The sequence below is a fragment of the Medicago sativa genome, chromosome 3 (assembly GCF_051527215.1).
Source record: "Medicago sativa cultivar Bolivia chromosome 3, Bolivia_mono, whole genome shotgun sequence".
Classification (NCBI taxonomy): Eukaryota; Viridiplantae; Streptophyta; class Magnoliopsida; order Fabales; family Fabaceae; genus Medicago; species Medicago sativa.
In genome coordinates, this window is record NC_140751.1 from 29631734 (window position 1) to 29643396 (window position 11663).

General features: G+C 41.9%; 1 long non-coding RNA gene across 1 annotated transcript; it reads right to left on the reverse strand.

The window, feature by feature from the left end:
- Positions 1 to 4274: 4274 nt before the first annotated feature.
- Positions 4275 to 6589, reverse strand: LOC146937002 (uncharacterized). The gene is made up of 2 exons (XR_015033224.1): positions 6451 to 6589; positions 4275 to 4549 (listed from the first exon to the last, which is right to left on the reverse strand). It is a non-coding gene; the product is annotated as an uncharacterized LOC146937002 (long non-coding RNA).
- Between the last annotated feature and the right edge of the window lie 5074 nt (positions 6590 to 11663).

The window sequence follows — 11663 nt, forward strand, 5'->3', positions numbered from 1 at the left end:
CAACAAAACGAGGAGTCAACTTCCGACACTTCAAAGCACGTCCAACACCAGTTACAGGATTCACTCTCAAAAACACATGATCACCAACCTGAAACTCAATATCCTTCCTCCTCTTATCATGATAACTCTTCTGTCTACTCTGAGACGCTTTCATCTTCTCTTGAATCATCTTAACCTTTTCGGTCGTCTCTTGCACAACTTCCGGTCCTAACAAAGCACTCTCTCCTGACTCATACCAACACAAAGGAGTTCTACACCTCCGACCATACAAAGCCTCAAACGGTGCCATCCCAATACTAGAATGAAAACTGTTGTTGTAAGTGAACTCAATCAACGGTAAACATTCAATCCAACTGACACCTTGCTCCAACACACAAGCTCTCAACAGATCTTCCAAACTCTGAATAGTCCTCTCCGTCTGACCATCAGTCTGAGGATGATAAGCAGAACTCAATCTCAACTTAGTTCCCCAAAGCATCTTGCAAACTCTCCCAAAACTTAGAAGTAAACCTCGGATCCCGATCTGACACAATACTAGAAGGAACACCATGCAGTCTAACAATCTGCTCAATGTAGATCTCAGCCAACTTCGCCACAGACATACCAGTCTTAATAGGAACAAAATGTGCCGACTTCGTCAACCGATCAACAATCACCCAAATAGAATCAAAACCCTTAACAGTCTTCGGCAACGCTCCAACAAAGTCCATTGATATACTATCCCACTTCCACTCTGGCACAAACAACGGTTGCATCAAACCTGACGGCTTCTGATGCTCAATCTTAGACTTCTGACACACCAAACAAGCATACACAAACTCTGCGATCTCTTTCTTCATTCCAGACCACCAAAACAACCTCTTCAAATCTTGATACATCTTAGTCGCTCCTGGATGAATACTCAAACTACTTCTGTGACCTTCTTCCAAAATCTGCTTCTTAAGCTCAAGAACACTCGGCACACAAACACGATCACGGAACATCAAAACACCGTTCTAATCCAACCTGAAGTCTCCACCCTTACCTTGGTTAACCAACACCACACGATCAACAAGTTCCAAATCTTCCTTCTGACCATTCTTGATCTCCTCCAGAATATTACTTGTCAGCTTCAACATTCCCAATCTCACGCCATCCGGTGTTAACTCACTAACCAAACTCAAGTCTCGAAATTGCTCAATCAACTCCAACTCCTTTACCATCAAAGCAGACATATGCAACGACTTTCTACTCAAAGCATCAGCAACAACATTGGCCTTTCCAGGATGATAGCTCAATTGGAAGTCAAAATCCTTAAGATACTCTAACCATCTCCTCTGCCTCATATTCAACTCCTTCTGGTCAAACAAGTACTTCAAACTCTTATGATCACTGAACACTTCAAACTTAGAACCATACAGATAATGCCTCCAAATCTTCAACACATACACAACGGCCGCCAATTCCAAATCATGAGTCGGATAATTCTTCTCATGCACTTTCAACTGCCTTGAAGTATAAGCCACCACCTGACGATTCTGCATAAGCACACCACCAAGACCCATCTTAGAAGCATCACAATACACAACAAACGATTCCTTCGGATTCGGCAAAATCAACACTGGAGCTGACGTCAACCTCTTCTTCAACTCTTGGAAACTCTTCTCACACTTAGCATCCCAAACATAAGCTTGTCCTTTCCGAGTCAACTGCGTCAAGGGCAACGCCAACTTAGAAAATCCTTCGATGAACCTCCGATAATAACCTGCCAATCCAAGAAAGCTTCTAACTTCAAAAACAGACTTAGGTGATTCCCATTGCAACACTGCATCCACCTTCGACGGATCCACCGCAATGCCACCTTTAGAAATCACATGACCAAGGAAACTCACTTCCCGCAACCAAAACTCACACTTTGACAACTTAGCAAACAACTTATTCTCCTTCAAAACTCCCAACACCATCCTCAAATGCTCGGCATGCTCCTCTTCGGACTTAGAATACACCAAAATATCATCTATAAACACCACCACAAAACGACCCAGAAAAGGATGAAATATTCTATTCATGTACTCCATGAAGACACCTGGCGCATTAGATACTCCAAATGGCATCACAGAATACTCATAGTGTCCATACCTCGTTCTGAACGCAGTTTTGGATATATCTTCCGCCTTTACTCTAATCTGATGATATCCCGATCTCAAATCAATCTTGCTGAACACTTCTGCACCAACCAACTGATCCATCAAATCATCAATCCTCGGAAGCGGATACCGATTCTTGATTGTCACCTTGTTCAACTGCCGATAATCCACACACAACCTCATGCTTCCATCTTTCTTCTTAACCAACAACACAGGAGCTCCCCACGGAGAAACACTCGGCCTGATAAACTGTTTCTCGAGCAACTCTTCCAGCTGTTTCTTCAACTCACCCAATTCTGATGCAGACATCCGATAAGGCGCAATCGAAATAGGACTCGTTCCAGGCACCAAGTCAATTGCAAACTCAACCTCTCTCTCCGGTGGTAACTCGGTAATGTCGTCTGGAAAAACTTCTGGAAACTCTTGCACTACCGGCAAATCACCAACTCCTTTCTCACTACTCTCCTTCAAGGAAGCAAACATCATGAACACACAAGCTTCGCTATCCAAAGACTTCTTCACTTGCTCCGCGGTTAAGAACCTTCCACCTTCTCCAGCTACCGGTTTAGAAAACGTTACACTCTTGGTCAAACAATTAATGTTAACACCAAAAGTCAACATCCAATCCATACCAAAAATTACGTCCATATGCTTCAACGGAAGACACACAAGATCCAACTCAAAGTCAACATTACCAAAACTAACAGGACACTTAGCACACACAAAAGAGGTAGTCACTGAACCACTAGCTGGGGTATCGATAACCATCCCTCGAGACAACGGAGTCACAACCAAACCCAAACGCTCAACACAACTCGCCGCGATAAAAGAATGAGTAGCACCAGTATCAATAATTGCAATCAAAGGAGTACTATTGATAAAACACATACCTCGGATGAGATTATCAGGATTCTCCACCTCTTCCGCATTCAATGCAAACACCTTCCCCGCCGCCTTCTTCGGCTGGGTACACTTAGTACTAATATGCCCTTTCCCACCACAATTGTAGCAAGTGATCTCCTTCTTGCACTCTGCAGCCTTGTGACCTGCTTCTCCACACTTGTAGCATTTCTCACCACTCTTGCAATCATTAGCAAAATGACCCAATGTGCCACACTTGTAGCACCTCACCTCAGCAACATTCACCTTAGAGCCTCCACCAGATTCTCTCTTCTTGCCTTTGTCTTTGTTGTACGGCTTCCCAAATCCATGCCCCTTTCCTTTCTTCTCATTCTGAGCCTTGTAGTGATTAACCTTAGCCCTTCCAGCATCATCAAACATACGGCACTTATGCACCAAAGTATCAAAATCACGGATCTCCTGAATACACATATACTGATAGATGTCGGGCCTCAAGCCGCTCTCGAACTTCACGCACTTGGAAACCATAGCATCCTCCGCATTGATGTACGGGCAAAACCTCGAAAGCTCCTCAAACTTCGCCGCATACTCAGCCACCGAACGGTTCTCTTGCTTCAAGTTCAAGAATTCCACTTCCTTCTTGGTCCTCAAATCCTCAGGAAAGTACTTCCTCAAAAACTCAGTCTTGAACCTAGCCCAAGTCACAGCTCCACCAGCCTCAAGCCTTCCCTTAGCATTGGTCCACCAATACTCAGCCTCCTCAGCAAGCATATGAGTAGCCATCCTGACCTTCTGGTCCTCACTAGTCACCATAGCACGAAAGATCCTCTCCATAGCTTGTATCCAACTCTGAGCTCCATCCGGGTCATACCTACCCTTGAACGTCGGCGGACTGTTTCGCAAGAAACGATCCAACCTCCGCTCCTCCGCCTCACCAGGATCACGATGACCAACCGCCGCCTGCTCATTAACCTGAGCCAACACCTGAGCCATCGAAGTCAAAGCCTGAGCAATCGCTCCATCATCTCTACCACCAGCCATCTTACTTCTACACAAACCAATCAACAGATAAGAACAACAGCACAGCAACACAAGAACAAGTACCGAAGGTAACTCATTACCAGTCGCATACTAACAGGGTAAATCAACAAACACTAATCTACTAGTCTATTAGTCCAGACAAGACTGACCACGGCTCTGATACCAACTTGTAACACCCTATTTCTAATAAGCGGTAAAACGCGCGAATATACAACTATATTCTAGAAATAGATGCTACGTCTCCAATAAACCACAATACATACATGCATAAAGATCATGTCACATCACATAGCAGCGGAACATATACATATAATTCATAGACATATCTGGATCTCCAATAAAATACATATGTATTCTCCAAACTCCAAACAACAAAATAGCTCAACAATATTCAAAACATAAAGTCAAATAACAACATGCAAAGACTATCCTAGATCAGAGCCCTAATCTAGACACTTGCATGAAAAAGAGGACTCCACTCCTCGGCATCAACAAGCAACACTAAGCATCCTGCACTCCATCTACCCGTCCATACAGAAAGGTAGGTGGTAAACCACTGAGGGTTAGCATTACATCATCATAATCCATATAAGATTTAATAAGAACTTTGGAAATGAAAGATATAGTCAAAGATAAAGAATGACAATTCATACATAGTTCCACAATATTCACAACATGTAATAATCCAAGATCATTCAATATCATCATATCAAGTTCATATCCGCAAATGTATATTACACATATCACAACCTCACCTTGTCAATCAACAATTAACAATTCAATCCGCAAGTACAATTAACAATAATCAACCATCAAACACATCTTAATGCAATTCAATCCACCAACAGTTTATGCGATGTCTCTAGACTCATCTAGATGCATGTGGTACCAAAACACCTCAAGGTCGTCACCTTTGATGCAACAAAAACATCGTAATCACCTCCATTGGATATATAATCCACCACCATCAGTCATGTATGCATGAACATATGACTCAACTACAAATGCATATGTTCACACAAACAATAATCACCTCACCATCACCAATACTTGTATATATGCAATCATTAACAATTCACCATTACATATCATATATACAATCACCAACCACATCCAAAAATCACACAACATATGGTTATCACATAATTACAACACCAATCATCTCCATATAACATATAATAACTTTCCATAAAGGATTCACAGTCAATTGATTCTCAAAAGTCATCTTTAGTCAAGTTCGTCTCTCAAAATCACAACATTAAATTAATTGAACATTTGAGTCAAAACCAAGTAAACAAGCTCAATTGCCTATGGCTTGTATTCTCACAATTCACATATGTGTGCAGTAGAGGTTACATAAGCATTTCATCGGCCAAATACGATGAATTCATAAAAATCACAAAGTTCGTCTCATTTTATCACATTTCACGAAATTTTTCCATTTTCAAAGCAAACAAGTTCAAACTTGATGGAACCAATCACATCCATTTTTAAAAATCATATAAACAATATACAACTCTAATCCCACTTCAATTTCCGGAGAAAACGAGTTTTTGGAAAAATTGACGTTTGGACCGTTTTCACAAAAGTTAGACGATTTTCATAAATTCAAGTCCAAACCAACTCAAATCTTGTTCCAGTAGGATTAAAGGTGTAAACAGGTGCTAATTAAGTCCAAAGAAACATTTTAGAAGTATTAGATTGGTCCCCAAAAGCTCAAACGAACAAAACAAAAAAGCTGTTTTCTGGCAATTTCGCTATTAGCGAAATCTGAGCTATTAGCGAAATTCTTCAGACAATTTCGCTATTAGCGAAATTTTCGCCAACAGCGAAAAAAGTCCAGAGAGTTTCGCTATTAGCGAAATTCTGGCGAATTTCTTCAGCTGTTATGGGTTGTCACCCCATTTTCACCCAAAATCCCAATTTTCAAACCCCCAACTCCCAAATCAACTTCCAGAAAGTGTTTAAGGGTCAAAATAGGTTCAATACACTTAAACAAACATGAATCATGCATTAGAAACAACAATATGGCTCATTTCATCAAAATCATGAATTTTCTCAAAAACACCCACATAACCACAAATCTCCTCATGAATCCATAAATAACGATTCCAGTCACACCAATTTGATTCTAACAGTTCAACAATCATCAACAACAACTAATGAACACAACTTCATGCACAATTCAACATCACAACTTCATTTTTCATCAATTTTGCTCAAGAACACAAAACACCAACAACTATGCATTTAAACATGTTAATTCACATACTAACATGCAATTATCATATAAAACATGTTCTTAAACATAACAGCAACAAGTATGCACGAATTTAACAACAATTAGGTTCAATTCATCAATTTCATAAAAATGGGTAAAAAGAAAAAGATGTGAATTATGGTTGAAACCTAACCCTCTTACCTCTAACACCAAGAATCTCTAACCAAAGCTTCAATTTAGCTCCTAGATGATGAATCCCCTCTTCAAGCTCTAACCCTTGTTCTTCCCTCTAGCCTCTATCTCTTCTCTTCTCAAATGAAATGAAATGAAAATGTTTGTAAACCTAATTCTCACCAACACTAGAGTTTATATACTAGCTCTACTCAATTGGGCTTATTTCTTAAACCTTAATGGGCCTAACCCATTTCTATTCTAACACTCAAAATGTCACTACTCACTTACCGGTAAAATATAACACTAACGGTCACTTAACGGTAAATAAAATAATTACTACACCCTCTAGCAACTAGTAAAATAAAACCCTCACTAAGCACTAAAAATAACTTTCTGAAAAATTACAAAATTGCCACTGCCCTCAAAATGACCAAAATGCCCCTAAGTCCAAAATGACTAAAATACCCTTCTAACACCGAACTCTACGAATCCCAACCAAAAATACACACAGAGACAATTAATCACATAAGAGCACATAGAACACACATAAATAAATAATAAAATAAATCTAGCGAAAAACGGGCTGTTACAACTCTCCCCCACTAAAAAGAATTTTCGCCCTCGAAAATTACCTGAAGGAAACAACTCTGGATACGCAACCCTCATCCTACTCTCTGATTCCCAAGTGGCACTCTCACCCGTTGGTCCAACCCAAATCACTTTAACCAAAACGACCTCCTTGCCACGCAAACGCTTCACTTCACGATCTTCAATCCTAACCGGCCAAGTCTCAACGGTCAAATTGTCCCTTACTTCCAAATCATCCACTTGAATCACATGAGACGCATCATACACATACTTCCTCAACTGAGATACATGAAACACATCATGAAGATTCGACAAAGATGGCGGTAACGCAATCCGATACGCTACAACCCCAACCTTCTCAATAATCTCAAAAGGTCCAACAAAACGAGGAGTCAACTTCCGACACTTCAAAGCACGTCCAACACCAGTTACAGGATTCACTCTCAAAAACACATGATCACCAACCTGAAACTCAATATCCTTCCTCCTCTTATCATGATAACTCTTCTGTCTACTCTGAGACGCTTTCATCTTCTCTTGAATCATCTTAACCTTTTCGGTCGTCTCTTGCACAACTTCCGGTCCTAACAAAGCACTCTCTCCTGACTCATACCAACACAAAGGAGTTCTACACCTCCGACCATACAAAGCCTCAAACGGTGCCATCCCAATACTAGAATGAAAACTGTTGTTGTAAGTGAACTCAATCAACGGTAAACATTCAATCCAACTGACACCTTGCTCCAACACACAAGCTCTCAACAGATCTTCCAAACTCTGAATAGTCCTCTCCGTCTGACCATCAGTCTGAGGATGATAAGCAGAACTCAATCTCAACTTAGTTCCCCAAAGCATCTTGCAAACTCTCCCAAAACTTAGAAGTAAACCTCGGATCCCGATCTGACACAATACTAGAAGGAACACCATGCAGTCTAACAATCTGCTCAATGTAGATCTCAGCCAACTTCGCCACAGACATACCAGTCTTAATAGGAACAAAATGTGCCGACTTCGTCAACCGATCAACAATCACCCAAATAGAATCAAAACCCTTAACAGTCTTCGGCAACGCTCCAACAAAGTCCATTGATATACTATCCCACTTCCACTCTGGCACAAACAACGGTTGCATCAAACCTGACGGCTTCTGATGCTCAATCTTAGACTTCTGACACACCAAACAAGCATACACAAACTCTGCGATCTCTTTCTTCATTCCAGACCACCAAAACAACCTCTTCAAATCTTGATACATCTTAGTCGCTCCTGGATGAATACTCAAACTACTTCTGTGACCTTCTTCCAAAATCTGCTTCTTAAGCTCAAGAACACTCGGCACACAAAACACGATCACGGAACATCAAAACACCGTTCTAATCCAACCTGAAGTCTCCACCCTTACCTTGGTTAACCAACACCACACGATCAACAAGTTCCAAATCTTCCTTCTGACCATTCTTGATCTCCTCCAGAATATTACTTGTCAGCTTCAACATTCCCAATCTCACGCCATCCGGTGTTAACTCACTAACCAAACTCAAGTCTCGAAATTGCTCAATCAACTCCAACTCCTTTACCATCAAAGCAGACATATGCAACGACTTTCTACTCAAAGCATCAGCAACAACATTGGCCTTTCCAGGATGATAGCTCAATTGGAAGTCAAAATCCTTAAGATACTCTAACCATCTCCTCTGCCTCATATTCAACTCCTTCTGGTCAAACAAGTACTTCAAACTCTTATGATCACTGAACACTTCAAACTTAGAACCATACAGATAATGCCTCCAAATCTTCAACACATACACAACGGCCGCCAATTCCAAATCATGAGTCGGATAATTCTTCTCATGCACTTTCAACTGCCTTGAAGTATAAGCCACCACCTGACGATTCTGCATAAGCACACCACCAAGACCCATCTTAGAAGCATCACAATACACAACAAACGATTCCTTCGGATTCGGCAAAATCAACACTGGAGCTGACGTCAACCTCTTCTTCAACTCTTGGAAACTCTTCTCACACTTAGCATCCCAAACATAAGCTTGTCCTTTCCGAGTCAACTGCGTCAAGGGCAACGCCAACTTAGAAAATCCTTCGATGAACCTCCGATAATAACCTGCCAATCCAAGAAAGCTTCTAACTTCAAAAACAGACTTAGGTGATTCCCATTGCAACACTGCATCCACCTTCGACGGATCCACCGCAATGCCACCTTTAGAAATCACATGACCAAGGAAACTCACTTCCCGCAACCAAAACTCACACTTTGACAACTTAGCAAACAACTTATTCTCCTTCAAAACTCCCAACACCATCCTCAAATGCTCGGCATGCTCCTCTTCGGACTTAGAATACACCAAAATATCATCTATAAACACCACCACAAAACGACCCAGAAAAGGATGAAATATTCTATTCATGTACTCCATGAAGACACCTGGCGCATTAGATACTCCAAATGACATCACAGAATACTCATAGTGTCCATACCTCGTTCTGAACGCAGTTTTGGATATATCTTCCGCCTTTACTCTAATCTGATGATATCCCGATCTCAAATCAATCTTGCTGAACACTTCTGCACCAACCAACTGATCCATCAAATCATCAATCCTCGGAAGCGGATACCGATTCTTGATTGTCACCTTGTTCAACTGCCGATAATCCACACACAACCTCATGCTTCCATCTTTCTTCTTAACCAACAACACAGGAGCTCCCCACGGAGAAACACTCGGCCTGATAAACTGTTTCTCGAGCAACTCTTCCAGCTGTTTCTTCAACTCACCCAATTCTGATGCAGACATCCGATAAGGCGCAATCGAAATAGGACTCGTTCCAGGCACCAAGTCAATTGCAAACTCAACCTCTCTCTCCGGTGGTAACTCGGTAATGTCGTCTGGAAAAACTTCTGGAAACTCTTGCACTACCGGCAAATCACCAACTCCTTTCTCACTACTCTCCTTCAAGGAAGCAAACATCATGAACACACAAGCTTCGCTATCCAAAGACTTCTTCACTTGCTCCGCGGTTAAGAACCTTCCACCTTCTCCAGCTACCGGTTTAGAAAACGTTACACTCTTGGTCAAACAATTAATGTTAACACCAAAAGTCAACATCCAATCCATACCAAAAATTACGTCCATATGCTTCAACGGAAGACACACAAGATCCAACTCAAAGTCAACATTACCAAAACTAACAGGACACTTAGCACACACAAAAGAGGTAGTCACTGAACCACTAGCTGGGGTATCGATAACCATCCCTTGAGACAACGGAGTCACAACCAAACCCAAACGCTCAACACAACTCGCCGCGATAAAAGAATGAGTAGCACCAGTATCAATAATTGCAATCAAAGGAGTACTATTGATAAAACACATACCTCGGATGAGATTATCAGGATTCTCCACCTCTTCCGCATTCAATGCAAACACCTTCCCCGCCGCCTTCTTCGGCTGGGTACACTTAGTACTAATATGCCCTTTCCCACCACAATTGTAGCAAGTGATCTCCTTCTTGCACTCTGCAGCCTTGTGACCTGCTTCTCCACACTTGTAGCACTTCTCACCACTCTTGCAATCATTAGCAAAATGACCCAATGTGCCACACTTGTAGCACCTCACCTCAGCAACATTCACCTTAGAGCCTCCACCAGATTCTCTCTTCTTGCCTTTGTCTTTGTTGTACGGCTTCCCAAATCCATGCCCCTTTCCTTTCTTCTCATTCTGAGCCTTGTAGTGATTAACCTTAGCCCTTCCAGCATCATCAAACATACGGCACTTATGCACCAAAGTATCAAAATCACGGATCTCCTGAATACACATATACTGATAGATGTCGGGCCTCAAGCCGCTCTCGAACTTCACGCACTTGGAAACCATAGCATCCTCCGCATTGATGTACGGGAAAAACCACGAAAGCTCCTCAAACTTCGCCGCATACTCAGCCACCGAACGGTTCTCTTGCTTCAAGTTCAAGAATTCCACTTCCTTCTTGGTCCTCAAATTCTCAGGAAAGTACTTCCTCAAAAACTCAGTCTTGAACCAAGCCCAAGTCACAGCTCCACCAGCCTCAAGCCTTCCCTTAGCATTGGTCCACCAATACTCAGCCTCCTCAGCAAGCATATGAGAAGCCATCCTGACCTTCTGGTCCTCACTAGTCACCATAGCACGAAAGATCCTCTCCATAGCTTGTATCCAACTCTGAGCTCCATCCGGGTCATACATACCCTTGAACGTCGGCGGACCGTTTCGTAAGAAACGATCCAACCTCCGCTCCTCCGCCTCACCAGGATCACGATGACCAACCGCCGCCTGCTCATTAACCTGAGCCAACACCTGAGCCATCGAAGTCAAAGCCTGAGCAATCGCTCCATCATCTCTACCACCAGCCATCTTACTTCTACACAAACCAATCAACAGATAAGAACAACAGCACAGCAACACAAGAACAAGTACCGAAGGTAACTCATTACCATTCGCATACTAACAGGGTAAATCAACAAACACTAATCTACTAGTCTATTAGTCCAGACAAGACTGACCACGGCTCTGATACCAACTTGTAACACCCTATTTCTAATAAGCGGTAAAACGCGCGAATATAAAACTATATTCTAGAAATAGATGCTACGTCTCCAA